Below are 25,126 nucleotides of genomic sequence, written 5' to 3' on the forward strand. Positions count from 1 at the left end.
AATTATTATAATAAATACATCTTTCAGATATTACTTTATAAAAGCCAATTATTAGCCTTTAATATGAATTTAACTATGCTCAGTCATTTTACACTATATATCTATATCGTCCGCTTTTTTCCTCTTTGTGTATATCGTCAGCGTTTTCCCTATATGTTTATATTGTCCGCTTAAGGCGTCCGCGTTTTAGACTGCGCCCCGAACACCTCGACATATTATTCGACGGTTGACGGAAAATGCCGAGTAGTTGCGAGACCGCGGGTTTGGGATTTCCCACGGTATTTTTAGGGTCTCTCTTATTTTTAAGTAAAATATGTGAAAATTATTTAGAATAGTGAAAGTTGAAGACTATCTTTTTACCTGATAAAAGTTTGAAGTGATATAAGTGACGAGACTAAAATATGGGATAATTATTTGAAATTATTTCATTGTTTTTGTACTTTCACTTTCACTTGGGGAAACCAGTAGAGATTTTCGGAAAATTGAAAGGAAATCTGAATAATTTTCAGGGCACATAACAGGTACAAACTTTCAATTTACATCTAATCAGACAAATAGTTATTATCTGAAATGAAATCCATAAGACTCACGGAATGTTTTTTTTTTAATGACAATGTCTTTGGGCTCAACTTAACACTAACTGGCCTTATGCTGTAATGAATGACGATAGTTTTGTAGGACAGTGATTTCCTGCTTATATAACAGACTCCGGTAAAAGGCTTCTTCCCAATTCAAATTTTCCTTAATCATGCAGTTTTCACAAAGATCAGAACTTAAACCTGCTGTTTTACTTTCCACATTATAGCAATTTTAGCGAAATTTAGCAAAATCAAGCGGCTATGGTTTCTTCCCAATTAAGTGAGAAAGATCACTATAGGATATGTGAAATATTATCATCAGAAACTTCACCAAAATGTTTAAAACGTATGAAATAGGAAACATTACTATAGTCCTTTAAATATGATGACGCTTTGAGATATTTTTGTTTCTTGGCAAGGCTTGACCAACATAAACTATAATTAAGAAACCTGTGACGTCTGATATATAATTGGACTAACATTACTAGAGCATGTCAATATTAAGAATCGGCAGTTGATGTTGATGATTTTATTGCGAGATATGTGAATACACTGGTACTATGGAGCCACCGGTATCATGAGAATTGCAGAAGATGAATGTAAATCAGGGTCAGTGTCTTTTTAGTCAAAATATAGAAGCATTTTGGATTTAAGGTGAAAAAATTATCGGGGAAAATGTCTTCTTTGACTGCTTTTTCAATGTGCTGAATTTATCTTTCTGACATTGTTATTTTTGTAAGAACTGACCATCAGCTGAAACTGCCTTTTTGGGAAACTGTGACTTTTTGGCAAGCTGAAATTTGTGAATAAATGATAATACAATATCTTGACACTTATGCAAATAAACCCTACATTGTTGAATCCAAAATATTGTCAAAACTGTTAACACTGCAATAGATGGCTAGTTGTATAGAGTAAAGGCTACGCTATTTTGTTGGATATTTTCCATACCGTTCCTCATTGTCAAGATGAATCCGGGTCAGCTCGGCCCTAAAACATACTCAGCCCCCGAGTCAGCTCGGCCCTATTCCAACTCGGCACGGGTCAACTCGGCCCACTTTTAAAAATGGGTAAAGGACATCAAAGGACTCCTATTGTCACGGGCTATTATTATCAATCAATGTGTATGTTAAAGATACCGATTAATTAGGTGATAATTATGATTGACTCATTCATTCAAATTTGATTAGTGACCACCTGCAATTAATTAGAAGCTTATGCTATTAAGTAAACACGTTTTTGTTTCATATTTTTTTGAAAATTACTTTACAAACAAAATGCATCTAAGGAAACACATTTTTATTATATCTATATTCACAGGCACAAGTATCGGACCTGGGAAGAAAAAATATGAAGTTATTTTATCAATCTGTTCATATTTTTTCTTCCCAGGTTCGATAATCGTGCCTGTGTCTATATTAATTTTATCGAATCTGCAAGACAAATAAATAACTTTTTTTTCTAAATATACTTTATTTCAGCAGAGGTACAATGTATAATTTATATATAAAAATAATAAGATATTTCTTATTATTCATTTACCTTAACAACATGCAAAGCAAAGTAAATACGTTATAGGCCTATATATTTTTGTAATGTGGGCCGAGTTGACCCGTGCCGAGTTGGTATAGGGCCGAGTTGACTCTTTTCCGTCAAGATATATGTAACTGTTAGTAACTACATTATAACCGTTATGAATGTGCTATAAGTGAGTAAGTAAAATAATTTTTGTGTTCAGCTTATGCACATTATTACATGTAGTCCGCAAATTGTCTCATCCAGTACATCTAAATGTTGAACACTTTAAATTATTTTATTAAACTTGAGTAATTTTATATCCAAAATAGTTATCACCTTACATTGTTGTCACAAGATTGTTTATGATGCTTTAAATTAAAATTGCCTATGGAGTCCATGTTTACAAAAGATTTGAAATGATAGAACTTAAAGTACCGAGTTTTAAGCCATTGACAAAAAAGTGAAATTCCCCTTTTTAATTTATTTTTATTAAATTTAAGATCTATTTTAGTTCAATTCAATTCAATATTTTAGGTCTATTTTAGTATATCATAAGTATCAAAATAACTTTGTTATAAAAAGGGAGTGAAATGTCTTGGTGTGAACCGTCTCAATAGTGAAACGTCTGTCTACCAGCATATCATGAGGTGAGCGTATCGTTACACCCTTAGTTTGAGGAAACATTTTACAAAGAATCATGTAAGGTCATTCATCCTTTTGCTACTTTTTTGTGGGACGATCTCGCACAGCTAAAGAAAAAGAAATTTAGCCAGATCTACAAACAAAGTCAGTGTGTGCATTTTTTTGTAGAAATTTGAGCCAAAATGTAACTAACTGTGTATGTTATTTTAACAGAGTGGTTGCCTCCATATCACCTATATATGTATCAGAGAGCATGCACTCAGATGACCTTCCTACAAAAGTTCTCCGATGGAATAAAAAACAAATTTAATCATAATTAAATTACTAGAATAAATGTTCCCCATTGATAAGGGATAGAAATACAGTATTTTGTTTTTTCTACTGGTTCAGATTTCACTGCTCCATGGACAATTCGATTTCCAATTTTCCACACCGTGAGCCCTTCTGCAATAACATCAAATCAGAATGAGAATTATCAGTGTTATTTGATACTACCTTTAGTATAGGAATAACTTAAAACTCAGTAACACACTGTAGATTGATATTCACCCATATATAATTGAAGAGTTCATGTATGTTGAATAACATTTTAATTTAACCTGAGTCTAAGAAGATACAGTCAAATTGGCATATTTAGTTATTGAACCATCATTCTGTCTTTCTGTCAATATATATGTTAACCTCATGCAGTCAACAAGTTTGATATATCTACACCGATGCCTTCATAATTTATACACTTATTTACCAATATAAACTCCATTATCTTGGCAAGTTGCATATGAATCTGTGGCTTCCTATTTTAACCAGTTATTTCCCCTTTTTATATGCCCGAAAGGGCATATTATGTTATACCCCCTGGCGTCCGTCTGTCTGTCCGTCCGTCCGTACGTACGTACGTCCGTCCGTTAGCAATTTGGTTTCCGGAGCATAACTTAAGTTCCATTTGGCCCACAATGTTAAAACTTCATAGGATGATTGTCCATATTGGGTAGAAGACCCCTATTGATTTTGGGGTCAAAAGGTCAAAGGTCAAGGTCACTATTACCTTAAAACTGAAAACGGTTTCCGGAGCATAACTTAAGTTCCATTCGACCCACAATGTTCAAACTTCATAGGATGATTGTCCATATTGGGAAGAAGACCCCTATTGATTTTGGGGTCACAAGGTCAAAGGTCAAGGTCACTATGACCTTGATACTGAAAACAGTTTCCGGAGCATAACTTAAGTTCCAATTGACCCACAATGTTCAAACTTCATAGGATGATTGTCCATATTGGGAAGAAGACCCCTATTGATTTTGGGGTCAAAAGGTCAAAGGTCAAGGTCATTATTACCTTAAAACTGAAAACAGTTTCCGGAGCATAACTTAACTTCCATTCGACCCACAATGTTCAAACTTCATAGGATGATTGTCCATATTGGGTAGAAGACCCCTATTGATTTTGGGGTCACAAGGTTAAAGGTCAAGGTCACTATTACCTTGATACTGAAAACAGTTTCCGGAGCATAACTTAAGTTCCAATTGGCCCACAATGTTCAAACTTCATAGGATGATTGTCCATATTGGGTAGAAGACCCCTATTGATTTTGGGGTCAAAAGGTCAAAGTCACTATTACCTTAAAACTGAAAACGGTTTCCGGAGCATAACTTAAGTTCCATTCGACCCACAATGTTCAAACTTCATAGGATGATTGTCCATATTGGGAAGAAGACCCCTATTGATTTTGGGGTCACAAGGTCAAGTCAAGGTCACTATGACCTTGATACTGAAAACAGTTTTCGGAGCATAACTTAAGTTCCAATTGGCCCACAATGTTCAAACTTCATAGGATGATTGTCCATATTGGGTAGAAGACCCCTATTGATTTTGGGGTCAAAAGGTCAAGGTCACTATTACCTTAAAACTGAAAACAGTTTCCAGAGCATAACTTAAGTTCCATTCGACCCACAATGTTCAAACTTCATAGGATGATTGTCCATATTGGGAAGAAGACCCCTATTGATTTTGGGGTCACAAAGTCAAAGGTCAAGGTCACTATGACCTTGATACTGAAAACAGTTTCCGGAGCATAACTTAAGTTCCAATTGGCCCACAATGTTCAAACTACATAGGATGATTGTCCATATTGGGTAGAAGACCCCTATTGATTTTAGGGTCAAAAGGTCAAAGGTCAAGGTCACTATTACCTTATAAATGAAAACAGTTTCCAGAGCATAACTTAAGTTCCATTCGACCCACAATGTTCAAACTTCATAGGATGATTGTCCATATTGGGTAGAAGACCCCTATTGATTTTGGGGTCACAAGGTCAAAGGTGAAGGTCACTATTACATTGATACTGAAAAATATGTTTCCACGCATAACTTAAGTTCCATTTGACCCACAATGTTCAAACTTCATAGGATGATTGTCCATATTGGGTAGAAGACCCCTGTTGATTTTGGGGTCAAAAGGTCAAAGGTGAAGGTCACTATTACCTTGATACTGAAAACAGTTGCCGGAGCATATGTTAAGTTCCATTTGGCCCACAATGTTCAAACTTCATAGGATGATTGTCCATATTGGGTAGAAGACCCCTATTGATTTTGGGGTCAAAAGGTCAACTGTTAAGGTCATCCTTACTAAAAAAAAAAAAATACTTTCGGGCATATAATGCTCCGCCTAGCGGTGCTCTTGTTGCACTTTGAAAGTAGGTATGATTAAGCTATTCTGGGAAGTTGGATATATCTTAAGTTTTATCTGTACCAATGGCTTCATACTGCACACTCTTATCAATACTAAGTACCGTATACAGGGGCGTAGCTAGCGTTACGCACCTACGCACGTGCGTAACATTGATCCAGGAAAACTCAAATATACTAAAAACGGTGAGAAAACTAAAGGGTATAGGCGTGGTAGGTGTTGGAGTGTTTTGAGGCATGGTTCCAACATTTATATAGATCTAGCTCTAATTATATCATTGATTCTAATATAGAAGTATTTAGGTAGATCTAATAAGTTCCAATAATAATATAACGTAAAGAGTATTAATCCATAAAGAACTATATGAAGCATAATACTGTTTTAACGCGCCCGACATACAGAACGAGTTACTGTATGTGGCGAGATTAACAGCAAAACAATTGTGGAGACCTGCAACGCCGTTCCATTCTTTGGCTGTATCGCCGACGAGGCCAATGATGCGGCGCCCATCGAGCAAATAGCTAATGTTCTCAGGAACAGATAAACTTTATAGAGTTTCATTGTCCATTAATGTGTTCGTTTAAACGTTTGCATTGGGGGTGCCAGAAAGATAAATCACACGACGTCGCTTGTTATAACCACGTTTTATTCTGTCGAGAAAACGGACAATTATGCCTCAGAAATGAATATATTATTACTTCTTTAAAAAGGAGAAACATGATCGAGATCAAGTTTTAAAGCTGCACGCCTCCAAATGAGCAAAACTATTTCGATAAAATCAAACCTGAGAAAAGTGTAGTAAGATTTTAGGAAAGGTATACAGTAAAGATTCAAAATTCTAGTAAAACTTTACATGTAATGTGCTATTAATGACCGAATTTTTCAGTATGTATAACTAAATGTTATTGCGTTACGAACGCAGTAAGGGCTATTTTTGCATATTTTGACCTCTTCATAGTAATTTACATAGGTTGTAAGTGGCATTGATAATGTCTAAATTGCATTATTTTGGTAACTTTACAATATTAAACCGTTAAATACATTTTCAAATTTTCATGAAAATTAGCATGAATCTGGAGGTGTGCTGCTTTAAAACATTTAAATAATAGTTTCAGAGCTTGTTAAATGCTTCTAACATGACGAAGGTAGCGCTTAATGTGAAATTATTTGTCATAAAAGTAGCAAAATGTAAACAAAGTAGTATTTTGACTTCCGTACAAAATACTAAATCCCTTTAACTGTAGTAATCGCAAAAAATGCACAAGAAGAAAAATATGTACCTATATAACAGTAAAAACGTTTTTCTTGTGTTTGTTGTCGTTGTTTTCTTTTTCAGTGGCGCTCCTAAAGTATAACCTCAAAAGGCCCAGTATGCCATAGAATTCTTTTATTTTTATGTCTGAAAGGCATTTTTTTACTTTCATAATTTCTTTCATCAGTTACTTATCAACCAGGTTTTCAACGAAAACCGGGTTATTGTAATGCCGAAGTCGGCGGGCGGGCGGGCAGTTGTCAACTTTTGGTTTCCGCTCAATAACTTAAGTTTGCTTTGGCCTATTGACACCAAACTTGGTGTGTAGGTAGCTTATATCAAGAGGCAGCTTGGCATTGCTACCCAGGTGTCTGTGATCAAGGTCAAGGTCACTGTTACTAAAAATAGAAATTCAGTTTCCGCTCAATAACTTGAGTTTGCTTTGGCCTATTCACACCAAACTTGGTGTATGGATAGCTTATATCAAGAGGCAGCTTGGGATTGGTACCCAGGTGTCTGTGATCTAGGTCAATGTCACTGTTACTAAAAATAGAAATTCAGTTTCCGCTCAATAACTTGAGTTTGCTTTGGCCTATTGACACCAAACTTGGTGTATGGATAGCTTATATCAAGAGGCAGCTTGGGATTGCTACCCAGGTGTCTGTGATCTAGGTCAAGGTCACTGTTACTAAAAATAGAAATTCAGTTTCCGCTCAATAACTTGAGTTTGCTTTGGCCTATTGACACCAAACTTGGTGTATGGATAGCTTATATCAAGAGGCAGCTTGGGATTGGTACCCAGGTGTCTGTGATCTAGGTCAATGTCACTGTTACTAAAAATAGAAATTCAGTTTCCGCTCAATAACTTGAGATTGCTTTGGCCTATTGACACCAAACTTGGTGTATGGATAGGTTATATCAAGAGGCAGCTTGGGATTGCTACCCAGGTGCCTGTGATCAAGGTCAAGGTCACTGTTACTAAAAATAGAAATTCAGTTTCTGCTCAATAACTTGAGATTGCTTTGCCCTATTGACACCAAACTTGATGAATGGGTAGCTTATATCAAGAGGCAGCTTGGGATTGCTACCCAGGTGTCTGTGATCAAGGTTAATGCATTTAGTTTTCATGTTATAACTTGAGTTTGCTTTGACCTTTTGACACTGAACTTGCTGAGTGGCAGCTTTGGATTGCCACTTAGATATCTGGGTACAAGGTCAAGGTAATTTGCTTACAATAGAATTTTCAGTATCTACTCAATAACTTCAGTGCACTTTGACCTATTGATTGTTGCCACATCAAAACTTGGTCGTTGAAAACCTGGTTTTCGTCGCATTGCGGCGCTTCTTGTTGGCAAATTATATAATCCAACACGAATATATCTGAAAGATGTATTTGTGTGTGATCATTATTTAATTTGATTGAACTCTTTGAAAAAGGCGATATAACTTTTATTTAATTAACTGTATTTATTTATACAAATTTGAATGCGATTTGTTGTGTAATAAAAATGAAACTTACATGTATTAGTTGGCATTACTTAAAAAATTCTTGAACTCTCTTCAAAGGTTTGTAACTTTTTCTTTAATCGTTTTACATCATATTTTTACATCAATGACAACTCATGTGAGATCCTATACATGTATATATCATAGTATCTGTAATAATAAAATAATTTTCTATGCGTTTTATTGTAATGGCATTATGTATGTCACCTCTCTTATAAATTAAAAAAAAGGGAAAAAAAACAACAAACAAATAACAAAAATTTACTGTATATATATAAATGAGTATGCTAGATATCACACTGAGAAATGAAAAATTGCAATATTTTCACAAATGCGGAGGACACTTTTCAGTGTGATAAATAGCATATTAGCCCAAAAAGAAATCAGTTTTCTTGCTGTGTGCCGTATAAGTAAATGACAGCCATGAACGACCTTTTTCATCAAAGCACGAGAAACGGAGATGATACCAGGATTGCTACGCGAACATTGAGCAGACAAAAGTAATTTAAGATAATACTCATCGCTACGTAGTAACTGATAACATTTTAAGATTTTAGTTAGTAACGATATTTCAATTGAGGAAAAACAATCTAAAAATGAAGAAACCACATTATTTTCTGTAAATCTATAACACGGTGCGAGATTTCATTGTTGCAGTCTCCGTTTATTATATAATCTGTGCTGTCTGATATACCGACAGAGCTTTATCCAAATGTTAACAAGTGTGCATTTCCTTCCAGCAATGCCAGTGCTGATCGTTCATTCATCAGCTGGAAAAGGCTAAAGACTTTCTAGCGCTCAACGATGACCACTGGTCATCTCTCTGGCTTAGGACTTTTGCAGATCCATAGAGACAGGGTGATCTAGGCTGACGTTGTTGTACATAAATTTGTGTTTGTCACTTTTATTTGCTGACTAGTAAAAGCGTACACGTCATTTGTTTGCGTCTGTTTATTCAATGTATATCCTTATATAACTATTCAATGTATATCCTTATATAACGTTTATCAAATACCTTGAAATATTATTATACGATCTAGCAATTATATCTAAGACGTTTTCTAAATCACGTCACATATTAACACAACTCATATCATTACATAAAATGTTATTATAATGATAATATTAAATTCCTTCTGACTTCAATTTGTAATTTTATGGACCTCAATGGGCATGAAAATGCATAATTTTAACATCTCTAAATGGTGAAAATCAATGAGCTTCCGGGGGCTTCGCCCCCTGGACCCCTACCAGGGCTCTGCCCTGGACCTGCAAGGGAGCCTAAAGCGGCCCCCTTAACCCCCTGCCTGAGCGTGCGTAATATCGATTTCGGCCTAGCTACGCCCCTGGTATAAGTACATTTTTCTGCAGGAACTTTATTTCTGCTATTTCTGCGGTTCATAACAGCACCGCAGATTTAAAATCCACAGAAAAATTAAGTCTTTTCCCATGTTAATGTCCATATATTCCAGCTACAGGTTTTGGTTTGTTTGGTATTATAGTTTGACAGTTGTATTGTATTGGCTGTTGTTGAAAGAAACGTTTATTTTGATAATCATTGCAATTAAATTCCTAAATTTATGTCTGGTTTTTACCACTGTTTTAGTTTCCTTATTTTAGAATAATTATATTTAAAGAGATCATAATCAAAGACATGATAAAAAATGACCTTTGTTTGTTATTGTTATTAGAACCTGCTATAAACATGCTCTTTAATTTGTATTTGTACAATATCTTGTCTATGTGCGATTTTGCCATTGTTTTTTTTTCACACTCCATATTTATACACATATTGTTTGGTTTTATTAACCTGTCAATTACATACTGATTACACGGTCGATGCACACAGTATATTAATCTTCGGTAGATTTTCGGTAAGTTCCGTGAGATGTACGCTGTACGATGGAATTTAATTTAATTTGTATCTCTCAACAAAGTGTACACAGCGTTATAGCGCAATAGGGTAAAGCACGAGCTTATACTCTAAGTGCCACACGTGTTTTAAGTTCGAGACCGCGTAGGTCTATGTTTTTATTTTCTTATTAATACTTTCAACAATATTGGAGCTATATATGATTATTTTATGTTGTTCGTTTTGTTTTATTATGTTTTACTTAATTTTGTTATATCTATATTCTTTTTAAATAACATGTTTTAAGAATTCATGTTTAAAATTAAAACGGATTTAAATCAATAAATGTCTTTTCAATGCTGTAAAACACACTACAAACTGTTCCATTAAAATATACGGCAAAAATAAAGAAAGAGTACTAAAACAATGGCAACAGCAAGGATCGAACCACAGACCTCTAAATTATCAGGCATTCTCTTAACCGACTGTACTATTGTGAATTAACGAAAACCTTCACATTAAGCTAGCGTGACTTTCAATCCATGACTAATATACTCCACATTAATTCTCGTAAACTACACAGACCAAACCGAAGTGGGATCGAATATTTAAATGAGTTCTATAATGTATGCATAATTGACAGGTCAATAAAATCAGACTATACAGTGGTGTAATTATTGTCATTGCAAGTTCTTTTTTTTTCTTGTTTATATATACCAACATAAATGATTACGACGAAACACATTATCTGTCCTCTGCATCTTTAATGGGAAGTAATGAAGTATCAACAAATCTTGAAATGATGTCTGTTCTAATTGGTTAAAATTTTGTACAAATATCTTAATTAAAATGATGCAGAAATAAAAGGCATCAATGCGAGAAAGATGACACCACAGAAATAAGATACGCAGAAATTTTAACACCCTAATATTTTAACAAAAATCAGAATATTAAGCCCACAGAAATAAGTACTTATACGGTACATGTATATGATCTTGGCAAGTTACGTAACTGTTAGTCTATGTGACATTCATTTTTGCCCACTTATTTAATGTCTTATTACTTTTAAAATAGAACCTGTTATGGTAAAGATATTTCTGCAAGTTGGATTTATTTTAAATTTGCAACCTCATTTACTAACCAGTATATTTCATAATTATCTATTTTGGTTTTGCTTACTGGACTGTCAGTGTGCTAGTCTTTGTAGTGGTGCTTTTCACATATTTCATATGCTTAATAAAAACAAATACAACTAAAACATGCTGCAAATACTGTGTCTGCAGCATATATTTATACCTACCATTGTAATAGAGTAGATGATATAAATTAATTGTATTTTACATTCTTTAATTGATTACAATTGTTCTGACTTATTATTATGATTTAACAAACTAATTTTTTACAGCAAAATTAATTTTCGATTATTTTGTATCATCCCTCATATTAGAGTTAGTGTGAAGAAATGATTTAAAGTAAAAATACAAATTGTCAAGGATCTCTATGGGCTTTAATAATATTACTGTGAAAACACACATTTTCATCTAACCTGTGAGTTTAATAAATATACAGGCTATAATGGTATAAGAGAGAACAAGGTTTACATACACATCATAATTAAGATCGTCATTATACATGTAATTAGATGTAGGTGGAGTCAAATGCATACAGTATACATATTATTACCGTCAACTTAAGAACCAGGGCTTGTTTGAATTGGTCAAGATTAGACAGGGTAAGAATGTTACCAAGAACCTGGTAATCGATTCTGAAGGGTGATAGAAATTGGGGGGATGGTAATCAGATGGAACTTGCATTTTCAGAAATTTTTGATATATCCATTTGGCATACTTTTTAATGACCCATGCATATTATATATAACATTGTAAGAAATTAGGGAAATCCTCTTAAAAATATCCATTTATAGATTGGGATAAACCCATTTTTCTCTAAAAATAATTCTGCAGCTGGTATTCCAAAATCTAAAAATAGTCATTAGAGTCATTATAATAAGTTCTCATAAAATGGTGTTTTGTTCAGCTTCTGAACCTCTTATATAACAAAGAATTTATCGGGAACATAAAAGCATTATGCTCTTGTAGGTATGCCACTTTGATCTTTTGACAATTGACCATAATTCTCGGGTACTGAGAAACTTTCATTAAATAAAAAAATGTTAATTGAAAGATGCTAAAGTATTTGTCTTTAAATGTAAAAGGTTGACTCTGTTTCTGGCATAAATTTAAGTTAAATTTGCATTTTTAGCTCGACTATTGGAAGAATACTCCAGCTAATACAGTCACCCATTTGTTGGTGTTGACGTAGGCATCCCTGTGGTTAAGTTTTTATGTGTAAGCTGGTAATTATTTCCATAACTACTGAAAGGAATGGATTGAAAGTCCACACACCTGTTTTCTGTGATTTTCTAACATGATTGGCACAAGTCCCATAACTTTTTTGACTTAGAAATTCTTGGTTAAGTTTTTGCTTGTATTATTTAGCTGGTATCTGATCCATAACTTACTGAAGGGTATTTGATTAAATTTCACACACTTTGTTCTCTGTGGTTAGTATCTTACATAATTGGCACAAGTCCCATGACTCTGATTTGCTTTTTGTGTCGCCTTGAAAAAGGGGACATATAGGGGTTACTTTTGTTGGCTGGTGTCGTTGTCGGCGTCCCCTAAGCCTTGTCAGGAGCATAACTTGGTCACTTTGAGTCGGATTTTCTCCTATACCGCCTACATGGTCGAGGGATTAGAGTCGATGACTTCTAATCCAGTTACCTCTCTGGCGTGGGTTTGATCCCCCCCAGGAGATGCTTTGGTAGTTTAGCGCGGAGGAAGGTAGTCTAGTACTGGTGTAACTCTCCAGGAACGATGGTTAGGAAACTGTAACCCGCCTATATGACTGAAATACTGTTGGGAAAAGGCGTAAAATGAAACATTAACAAACAAACAAAATCGGATTTTCTCCAAACTTGGTATGCATACTTTTTTCAATGATCCGACATGCAGTGCAGAAGAGTCTTTATTCTGCGCTTCTTATTTTTTGAGTTATTGCCCTTTGTTAATTTTCATACTTTATTATTGTCCCGGCCATTTCTCTTAACCCTTTACCTCATATATACGCGAAACAACGCACTTTCAACACCCCCCCCCCCCCTTTATAGGTCTAAAATAGTGAAAAATGTCCTATTGGGGCCCCAAGCACATGTTTTCGTTTGAGAAATGTTGCTAAAAAAAATGAGCATTTTTTCGGCGCTGCCCCCCATCCAAAAGATACATCAGGGGGTTGCCAGAAGGGGGATGTGCCCCCTTCTGTTTGGGGGGTTTGAAGGGGGGCCAAGAAAATTTTGGACTTGTGAGAGGCTAAAAATGACCCCAGGTCGATCATAAGGTAACGTGTAACCAACGCTGAAAAGCCTTTGACTCTATCTTAATCCCTTGAGAAGTTGCAGCACTTTGAAATAAATTTTGATGGAAAAAATCGAGGCAAAATAGTGATTTTTGGCAATTTTGAGATGTCCCCTCGTTGCCATGGTAACGGGAAATTTAAGACTAAGCATGTTGTTACAAAGGCAATGGTCCAGTCAACATTTGTGCCAAGTCTGATTAGTATTGAAGCATTTTTCATAGTTTCATAGCAGTTTGAACTTGTAACAGGAGGCTTTTCAGTGAAAACGGCCATTTTTCACAATATGCTTATGGGGGAAAGGGTTAAACTTTAAAAGCTATGGACTTGAAAGTCTATAGGATTAATAAGAAGTGCAGTGTGCAGCACTTCTTATTTTTTTAGTTATTGACCTTTGTTAATTTTCTTGCTATATTTTTGTCGGGGCCATTTCTCCTTAACTAAAAATGATTTTGACTTGAAACTTTATAGGATGATAGATCTTATGGCGAAGAAGTGCAGTGCACAAAAAGTGGTACTCTGCACTCCTTTCTTTTAGCTCAACTGTCACAAGGTGACATGGTAAGCTATTGTGATCGCTTTTAGACCGGCCATCCATCCGTCCATCCGTAAACTTTTACTTTAAACGACATCTCCTCATAAACCACTAAGCCAATTTCACCCAAACTTTAAAAAATCAAAGAATTTAATTCCAAGCAGAACTCTGGTTGCCATGGCAACAGAAAGAAAAACCTTAAAATATCTTCTTTTAGAAAACCGTTAGAGCTAGAGCTTAAATATTTGGCATAAAACATCATCTATTCAGTGTCTACCAAGTTTGTTCAAATAAATGCCCTGGGATCAAAATAGGAACACCTGGGGGGCGGTCATTGATGTTCCTTATTTGTATATAGTAAAAACTTAAAAAATCTTCTTTTAAAAAACCCAAATAGCTAGATTTAAGATATTAAGCATGAATTATCTTCTAGTGAGTGTCTACCAAGTTTGTTCAAATAAAAGCTCTGGGGACAAAATTGGCCCCGCCCAGAGGGGGGGGGGGGTCATTGTTTTTCCCTATAATTGCTTTGTTTAAAAAATCTTAGAGCATGGATATTTATCATGAAACATCTTCAAATGGATGTTTACCAAGTTTGTTCAAATAAAATCCCCTGGGTTAAAATTGGCCCAGCCCCGGGGGCCTATATACAGGTGAGCGATTTCAGGGCCATCATGGCCCTCTTGTTTGAGTTATTGCCTTTTGTTAATTTTCATATTTCATTCTTGGCCAGGCCATTACTTCTAAACTATAAAAGATATGGACATGAAACTTCACAGGATGGTATAACTTATTGAGAAGAAGTGCAGTAAAACTAGCACTCAGTTCTTCATAATTTTAGAGTTTTTGCCCTTCGTTGATTATAATACTTTATTTTTGTCCCAGACATTTCACCTAAGCCGACTTGAAACTTCATAGGATTATATATCTTATTGAGAAGAAGAGCAGTACTCAAGAACCAGTATTCTGTACTTCATGATTTTATAGTTATTGCTCTTTGTTAATTATTATACTTTATTTCTGTCTAGGCCACTATACAACTCCTATACAATAAAAGCTATTCAAGCTACATTAATCCTGATGTAACATATTGTTACAATCAATTCAAATTACACTAAAGTTCATGGTACATGTACATTATAAGATATATATATAAGATATATTATAAATAACCTATATTTAAGAAGATTATGCCTAAGTGACAACTATACTGTTTACAAGGTGACACATCCGACTTGCAGAGTTCTAGTTTTTTTGTTATGTGAATAAATTATTTAATATAATTTTTTATGGACTATTGGGTAAAAGTTCTAGCAACATGCAACATTATTTTGACGAAGTTCATATTGAAATGGCATCCAAAATTATGAGAAATATGTTCTTCGTGACATAGCATTCTTTGATTTTTTAAAAACAGGCATATCTTTTAAATAAGGATTTTTTTAGATTAACTGTGTTTGCCTTTATGTTTTTCAGCTTTGTTTTTGGCCAATGGCTCTAGAAACAGAATTGTCGATGGCTCTCATATAAACAGATCACCAACATGTGAAAGTGCCAGCATTTAGAGTGATATAACAGTAGGGAACATTACACCATTCTGTTCTCAGGTGAGCACTTTAATGTTAATATATGGTTGTAAGTTAGTGTTTGCATTTGACAATGTGATAAAGTTGAGAGGGCAGAGCTATATTTTTTCAGTCTAATTAGTATTGTAGAACAGGGTCTTTTATCTTGAGTCTAAATTTCAATCACAGCTTTGCCCATCAAATTTTCATATAGACCAATGCAAATTGAAAATGATCATATGGCTATAATTATGGCTGTAAACTTTTTTTAAAACAGACATTGTACACTTTAAACCAAACTAAAAGATTTGGAAAAGAAATAAATGGTAATGTTACCTTTGCTTAAATTATGCCCTTTATGATGTAAAGGTATAAATTATAAAGAAGGCTGAGTTCCTTCAATAACTTTTAACTGAAATGTCATCAGTTTATGATCTTAGTATAAATATAAGTAGAGGATATTGAATGAGTGTAAGTTCAATACTGAATTTATTGCACGAGTTTAATAAAATTATATTATGCGAGCCTCTGGCGAGCATAATATTATTTTATTCAACGAGTGCAATAAATTCAGTAATGAACTTACACGAGTTTGATATTCTATTTATCACATACCCAAAATAAAGACCATTTAAAGTGAAATAAGAGTCATTTTTCATTGACGCGCCTATAGTATAACGCTAACATTTAGCGCGTCTTTACACTATTTTTGTATTACGCTAATGAGGTCACATCAAAATATATGCACGGCCGTGCAATACCATATTTACGGAGTCACAAAATCGGCACGGATGTGTGATAAATATCAAATATTTAACCCATGAGGTTATGGTCACATCATGTACTTGCTATGGTGGCTGATTTTGTACGCTTTTGTGCGTCTTGTTGGCTCAAGAGACAACACGACAAAGCGCCAAATGGTGCGTTCTCACTCTGTTGTTTTGTCGTCCTGTCTCTGGCGTGGCACGCCAAATGGCGCGTTGTCATGTGGCATGTTGTTGCTATGTCACATTGTCGCCTGCTTCAAATTGAAGGATTGGCTTATAAGCCAAGCGACAGGGCGACATCGGGACAATGCGCTGCACGACAACACACTGTTTGGCATGCCGCACTAGAGACAGGACGACAAGACAACAGTACCACAAAGTGCCATTTGGCGCTTTGACGTGTTGTAGCTAGCCAACAAGACAACAGTGCGATCATAATGCGCCGTTAAGCCCTTTGTCGCTTGAGCCAACTAAACACAGAAAAGCGTACTAAATCAGCCAGCATAGCTTTTTGATAAACTCCAATCAATTATGAAGCTTCCAAACACAAATGAAAGTAATATGATTGTGTATATACATAAATGAGTCCTCACATATAATTCTATCAAGTGCTGAAACATTTAACAAATATAACAATACTAAATACATGTACATACTGAGATCATTAACACCTCACAATATATACAATTTAAGTCATAGCATGATTATATAGAGGATATTTGTTTAGTTCAGTGTAAGATAGGAATATATTTCACCAAGTGAGCACCAAAAGGTATATTTCACGAGTGGCGCAGCCACGAGTGAAATATGAACTTTTGGTGTTTACATGCAAAGAAACGTTTTAACCTAATACTGAATGAAAAGCGCGCCAAATTATAATACAACGTGATGTCATTTACGACGTCACATCATTAATTTGGTACCCAGTACTGTGCACGCTGGTATTTCACTGAAACAACGTAAGGGGCTTAAATTCAAAACAGTGAAATTATCAAAGTGGTAATTTCACTGTTTCAAACAGTGAAATTACCAGTTTTATATCACTGATATATTTCTATAAACCACCGAAAAGCATGTAATAAAACATATATATCTCATATCCAATAGCAAATATAACAGTCATTTAACCTTTAAATTATTTAATTATTTCAAAATGAATGAATGAACATTCCAAGTACAGTATCTGCATTTATATTCAATATTTGATAATTCAATCTAGTGGCCCATTAAATGAATAGAGTAAAACTTATGAAATAGTAAAAACAATAAAATGACATGTATAATTTATACATACCAATTGAAATTTGACTCAAATGAAACTCATTGGTAGATTTAGCGACAGTTTTTATCAACCCACTGGAACAGCCTTTAAAGAACGTTTCTATTGGAAACTCTTAGGCGAAACAAATTTAACCACCAAACATGAAGTCCAACTTTATAATAATTATTATATTTTTTCTTGACGTGTAGAATGGAAATAGATATTAATTCTTCGTGCATTATTGTATAATAATGCACATTTTAAGTTCAAATGCTTTGTAATTAATCACTCATATCGGCCTTCGTGATTATATAACTACACATTTGAACTCAAACCATGCATTATTCTACAACAATGCACTCAGAATTGATATCTATTTCCTAAATCTAACATGCAAAACAAACAAACAAATATCCTCTATGTAAATGACCAATAACTAATGCTAAATAGTGGACCTCTACAAAACTGGAATGAATCATGGTAATTTGGTAAAAAATGGTCTCACCCGGGATCACTTTTGCTATATGGACTTGTGTAAGAACTTGGTTACTGTAAAAATCTGCTTACATTGCCTGGAGCATTGATATTGTGCATGGTGAGGCTTTCAACAAGAGATATAATTCATACAAACCGCCTCCGTGGTCGAGGGGTTAGAGTCGATGACTTCTAATCCAGTTACCTCTCTGGCGTGGGTTCGATCCCGGGAGATGCTTTGGTAGTATAGCGTGGAGGAAGGTAGTCTAGTACTGGTGTAACTCTCCAGGAACGATGGTTAGGAAACTACCCGCCTATATGACTAAAATACTGTTGGGAAAAGGCGTAAAATGAAACAAACAAACAAACATACTCCCAGGTCAAAACTTGTACAGACTTTAAATATAAGAATATTGTGTGAAACTATTTGACCTAGAGCTTAGATTGTAGAATTGCATTCTCCATGAATCATGGTCTTATTGGTAAAATGGCTGTGAACCAATGTGACCATATGACCTACTACAGTAATGAAGAAGTAGAGCTTTTTCAAGCAAAGGATTTTAGGGAAGCAAACAAATAAAAAACATTACTGTATTTTATAATGATTATGTATATAAGATCACAAGCATAGTATATTAGTGTTAGCTTTACATAAATAAGGAATATATTTTTATGATAACTTGACCCTTGATTTGTCAGCCACCAATTTGACCCGCGATTTGTCAGCCACCAGCTTGACCCTCTGTTTATCAGCAACTTGTCTTAAGCAGCCAAAATTACTGCATAACTTGGCTCACTGGCTGGCATTAGTTTGAAACATATTTGTATTAACTAATTTATCAAAGACAAATAATAAAATTTAAATTTGTAAGAAGATATTTTTATGTTTTGAAATATACTTGCTTAATTTTGCCAAGTTACAAAATAAAATCATCGTCATGAAGATGATAAAGTCAACTCTCGTACAGAAAGTATTCACAAATTTTGTAATAAGCAGAGTGATGTTTTTGAGTGTACATATAATGCAAAGATTAAGTTTGGGATTACAAATATGTATTTTTGGCAGCTGACATTTTTTCAACAAACATTCAGTAGTTCAACAGTGCTCAGAAAGTTTTCACAAATATTTGTAGCCAATGTTAATTAACCTCAAGGTCGGCAAAAAAGCTTTCAAACATTGGTTATCAGGAAAATAATATTGTCATGATTTTAGGAATTATTAAGAAGGGAAACCAATTGTTAATTTTGGTTTTTCCAAATGCTAAATATAAAAAAGTTTATACTTAGTGTTTGAAAAACCAGTTTGTTACTAAAAATAGAATTTTACCTCCATGATGCCGAGGATTGAGGTTTGTATGTAGGATAGTGGTCTTTGGTAAAATCAGAGCAATAATTAAAAGCTCTTAAAATTGGTCAAATTTACCTCTTGCTTTATGTTTTACTTAAAAAATTAAATAAATTTTTCTAAAGAAAGAATTTTTTTTTTGTTAAGTTTGGTTTTTGGGCCCTCATCGTTTTTTTTTTGGCTGTAAGCACAAATTTTAATAAGTTTCACCTGTCTCAGCAGTATACAATAGCCAAGATGTTACTATTTAAGAATCCTTGGGTATCACTAGGACTTTGTGCAAAATTCATGGAGTGTTTAGTTGTTAACAAGTGTCTAGACTGGTAACTACTGTCTACACTAAACTATTAATCTGTTGTTTGTCTGACATCCAGTTTTATTTCTTTAAAGTTAGCAGTTTTTTAGCCCAAATTGTTTATTTTCCCAAAGTCTTTTTAATCCTCTACTGCAAAGCAGGGAGGAGATTATAGGGATGACCTTTGTCCGTCTGTAACACTTTCGTGTCAGCACCTTACTTTTAAACTGCTGAAATTTTTTAAAAATAACCTGGTACAAGTCAGATCACCATTATGAGACGATGTGCAGAGCGCAATGATTGGGTTGCTACCCCCAAGATTAAGGTCACACTTAAAGGTCAAGGGTTAATAGTCTACATTTTGAGTCTGCTACATAACTTTGTAACCGCAGAATTTTTTTTAAATAACTTGGCACAAGTAATCACCTGTGTGACGTAAAACCTAAACAAACAAGTAATCACCATTATGAGACCATGTGCAGAGCACAATAATTGGATTGCTACCACCAAGGTCAAGGTCCCACTTAATAACCAAGTGGTAATAAGTCTACATTTTGTTTGTGTTCCATAACTTTTAAACCGCTGAATTTTTTTTTGAAGAAATAATCACCATTATTATGAGACGATGTGCAGAGCACAACAATCAAGTCACTACTGTCAAGGTCAGGGTCACACTTAAAACTCCAATTTTAAAATATCTATTTTTCATGTCCGCTCTATAACTTATTGACAATTCAAAGATTTTAAAATTACTTAGAACAAATGTCACAATCTGCAGAGCACAACATCCAGGTTGCTACCCCAAAGTTATATCCAGGTTGCTTGTTGCTATTAGTAGCTATAACTTTGTTAATTTTTGAACGGATTGTCCTGACCTAGATAATTTGAGGAAGTTACATACTTTCTGGTCCTTTGATGTATACAGCTATGAAATTTTGATCATGTGCACAGCTTGAACTTTGATATCAGCTGGTATAGATTTTGATGAAGTGACCTACTTTTTTGTCCTTTGATGTACGGCTATGAAATTTAGATTAAGATGTAAAAGTGAACATTTAACATTATGGAAATGATTCATAATTTGACAAAACAACAAGTGTGACTAGACCTACCTGTTAAAATTTGAAAAAAAGGAAAAACTGATTTTTTTTCTTGATTTTTATGCCCCCGCCATGTAATGGCCGGGGCATATAGTGTTACCCTGTTCCGTCATTCCGTCCTTCCATCCTTCCGTCCTTCCCTCATTCTGTCATTCCGTCATCATCAGTTTCCGTTCATTATCTTAAGAACGGTTGCACACATTCAACTCAAATTTGACATATGGATATGTCATGAGAAAATACAGGTCAAGTTCGAATTTGGTCATGGTTCGATGATTTTTGGCAGAGTTATGCCCCTTTTACTTTAAAAAATAATATGAAATTTCAGTTTCCGTTCATTATCTCCCCAACGGTACAACACATTCAACTCAAACTTGACATATGGATATGTCATGAGAAAATACAGGTCAAGTTCGAATTTGGTCATGGTTCGATGATTTTTGGCAGAGTTATGCCCCTTTTACTTTGAAAATAATATGAAATTTTCAGTTTCTGTTCATTATCTCCCCAACGGTACAACACATTCAACTCAAACTTGACATATGGATACGTCATGAGAAAATACAGGTCAAGTTCGAATTTGGTCATGGTTCAATGACTTTTGGCAGAGTTATGCCCCTTTTACTTTGAAAATAATGTGAAATTTTCAGTTTCCGTTCATTATCTCCCCAAAGGTACAACACATTCAACTCAAACTTGACATATGGATGCATCAAAGGAATGCGCAGGTCAAGTTCAAGTTTGGTCATGGTTCAATGATTTTTGGCAGAGTTATGCCCCTTTCACTTTGAAAGTAATATGAAATTTTCAGTTTCCGTTTATAATCTCCCAAATGGTACAACACATTCAACTCAAATTTGACATATGGATATGTTTTTGGAATGCCCAGGCCAAGTTCGAATTTGGTCATGGTTCAATGATTTTTGGCAGAATAATGCCCCTTTCACTTTGAAAATAATATGAAATTTACAGTTTCTGTTCATTATCTACCCAACAGTGTTACATATTCAACTCAAATTGACATATGGATATGTCAAAGGAATGGGCAGGTCAAGTTGGAATTTGGTCATGGTTTGATGATTTTTTGACAGAGTTATGTCCCTTTCACTTTGAAAATAATATAGATACATCTAAGGAATAAGCAGTTTAAGTTTGAATTTGGTCGTGGTTCAATGATTTTAGACAAACTTATCTCTCCTGAATGTTGGAAAAAATTTTAACTTTCAGTTTCAGCACACCTACTGTTAGCCATTATTTTGGCTACAAATATGCAATATGCTATTTTTAAAAGGTTAAGACTGAATAATTTCAGTACCTTGAACATTGTATGAAAATGGTTTGTGTTGACATTGAAAAGTTTTAAGGCCTTTGAACTTAAAATGAAAAAAATAATTAATGCACCATCTGAAATTTTGGCTGCATGCGGGGGCATCCGTGGCATGATGACACATTTCTAGTTTTTAAAGATTTGTTGCTTTTAGAAAAAGTTGAGCATTGCTCCAGCCCAGCAGTTACTCTTGTTGTGCATTGAAATATATTGACAAATATGCAGAGTTTTGGATTATTCCTAATGCCTAAGAAGTGAAGTTGATTTGATTTAAAACCATGCTCCTGCACTCTTGATGGTTTAAATCTTTCTGAAAATAGTGTCATCAAAAGATATAATTACACCACAGAGTCATATATTTACAAGAAACCAGATGATTATAATGTCCTGCTCCCAGAAATACCTGCTTATGAAAGGTTTGGCACTTAATCTTGCTAGACTAAATTTAAACCATTGCAACGAGATGAAAAAAACATTATAATGTGGAAAAACTGACAAAGTGAAATAAAAAATACCATACAAGTATGATTAAAAAAGTTCTCAGCCTGATATACTTTTTGCCACTACACAGACATTTACACAAGATACGTCAATATGATATCTTATTAAAAATTACTGAACGAGTTACATGCAGTTTTACACAGATAAAGTAATGTAAAACACACTTTGATCAGTAGAGGGATGTGTCATTTTGACCAAATGGAGAAAGTTGAAATCAGAGCCGTCATTAAGTACCTCTGTTAGAAAGGGATGTCCCCCTAGGAAATCCATGAAGACTTCATGAATACACTTGGGAATGAGTCCCCTTCCTATAGAACTGTGAAAAAATGGGCTGCTGAATTTAAGAGCGACAGGGAGAGCATTGGAGATTCTGAGCGGCCTGGGTGGCCAAAAGAGGCCACCAACTATGAAACTGCCGAAGCTCTGCATGATCTTGTCATGTGCGACAGAAGGCAAGACCTGCAAAGAATTGCTAGGGAATGGTGAATGAGCTTTGGTTCAGTCCAGGTGATTCTTACTGATGTCTATGGCATGTCAACGGTTTCTGCTAGATGTGTTGAGTGACGGCCAGAAATGGACCAGGCTTGACATTTCAAGATATATATTACCCAAAATTTGCTAAAAATCACTTTTTTACAGTGCGTTTCTTTTGTGTATTTGTAATAAATGTGAAAATTGATTAAAAGGAATAAATATAATTAGTTAGGAATTAATTTAATGAAAATAATGACAATGGAAGTGTTCCTTGACTTGTGCCTGTTGCGGAAAGAGTATCCTGGACGAAAATCAACATTTTGGAGATCACATAGTGGAATAAAAAAAATCTTGCAAATCAGCTAATGAGCCTTAGGGGACCTTGTGATGAGGAATCTGAGCCCATTCCTCTATGATTGCATGTCTTCAAACTAAGCTCCTGAACTGTTGCTGGTTGGACGTGGCGTGAAGGAATAGCTTAATATCCCAAGCATGATCAATTCGATTTAAATCAGGGGACCTCGCTGGCCAATCCATGCTGACTATAGTTGCCTCCTCAAGTTATCGGTTTGTGATGTGGGCTCTGTGTGCATGGGCGTTGTCATCCATAAGAATGAAATCAGGGTTGACTGCGCCAGCGTACATGCGTACACGGACATCTAAGATTTACTGTACTGTTTTCAATGATTGTAGGTCTGTTTTTCCTGAGCCCTTATTTTCGTCAACACCATGACTGAACCCCCGCCAAAACAGTCTTGTTCTGCAAAGCATGCTGGAGCTAAATGTTCATTTGGACATCTCCAAACCCTAGCTCGTCTGTCCACACAAAACCTTGACCCATCAGTGAAGAGGACCAGGGTCCAATCATTAACTGTCCTTGTGACATGAGTCTGGGCCCATTGCAAACGCTTTTGAAAATGGCGTTGTGTCAAAGGAATGTAAATTGCTGGCCTCCGTTACCTCAACCGAGCATCATGCAACCTGTTTCTAACAGTTTGTGTACTTACACGCACACCAGTTGCATTTTGGAAGTTGTTTGGTTAGGTCCAGACTTCCTGAAAGTCTGAAAAAAAGTGTCAGACATTCGGTCTGACAAACCCTTGAATTTTGTCAGACCAACAAAATCTGTCAGACCAACACATTTACAGAAATAGGTATTAAACAACATTTTCCCTTTTTAGCTCACCTTGCACAAAGTGCAGGTGAGCTTTTAGGATGGCCAACCAAATGGCGTCCGTCGTCTGTCGTCCGTCCACATTTTAAATATTCTAAGGACATCTTCTATGATACCGCAAGGCCAATGTTAATGAAACTTGGCAGGAATACTCTTTGTATGAAGCTCTATCAAGATTGTTCAAAGAATTCCATTTCATGCAGAACTCTGGTTGCCATGGCAACAGAAAGAAAAATCTTTAAATATCTTCTTTTAAAGAACCGTAAGAGCTAGAGCTTAGATATTTGGCATGAAACATCTTCTAATGAGTGTCTACCAAGTTTGTTCAAATAAAAGCCCTAGGGTCAAAATTGGCCCCGCCCCAGGGGGTCATTGATTTTCCCTATATGCATATAGTAAAAACTTAAAAGATCTTCTTTTAAAGAACCCAAAGAGCTAGAGCTAAGATATTTGGCATGAAACATCTTCTAGTGAGTGTCTACCAAGTTTGTTCAAATAAAAGCCCTGGGGTCAAAATTGGCCCCGGCCCGGGGGGTCATTGATTTTCCCTATATGCATATAGTAAAAACTTAAAAAATCTTCTTTTAAAGAACTGTAAAAGCTAGAGCTTAGATATTTGGCATGAAACATCTTCTAGTGAATGTCTACCAAGTTTGTTCAAATAAAAGCCCTGGGGTCAAAATTGGCCCCGCCCCAGGGGGTCATTGATTTTCCCTATATACATATAGTAAAAACTTAAAAAATCTTCTTTTAAAGAACCCAAAGAGCTAGAGCTAAGATATTTAGCATGAAACATCTTCTAATGAGTGTCTACCAAGTTTGTTCAAATAAAAGCCCTGAGGTCAAAATTGGCCCTGCCCCAGG

The 25,126-nt window shown here is 35.1% G+C and overlaps 1 protein-coding gene across 2 annotated transcripts in view; it reads left to right on the plus strand.

The window, feature by feature from the left end:
• The first annotated feature begins 247 nt into the window (after nucleotides 1–247).
• Nucleotides 248–25,126, plus strand: part of LOC132753530 (uncharacterized) — a 105,337-nt gene continuing 80,458 nt past the window's right edge. The window contains exons 1-2 of one of the 2 annotated variants that reach the window (XR_009628975.1): nucleotides 248–521; nucleotides 15,456–15,586. The gene's annotated coding sequence lies outside the window, so the exon portion shown is untranslated. The remainder of the gene's footprint in view (nucleotides 522–15,455; nucleotides 15,587–25,126) is intronic. The other variant, XM_060744008.1, reaches the window with a different exon arrangement.

This window comes from Ruditapes philippinarum, unplaced genomic scaffold (genome assembly GCF_026571515.1).
Source record: "Ruditapes philippinarum isolate M1 unplaced genomic scaffold, ASM2657151v2 ctg2314_1_1_1_1, whole genome shotgun sequence".
In the NCBI taxonomy this organism is placed as follows: domain Eukaryota; kingdom Metazoa; phylum Mollusca; class Bivalvia; order Venerida; family Veneridae; genus Ruditapes; species Ruditapes philippinarum.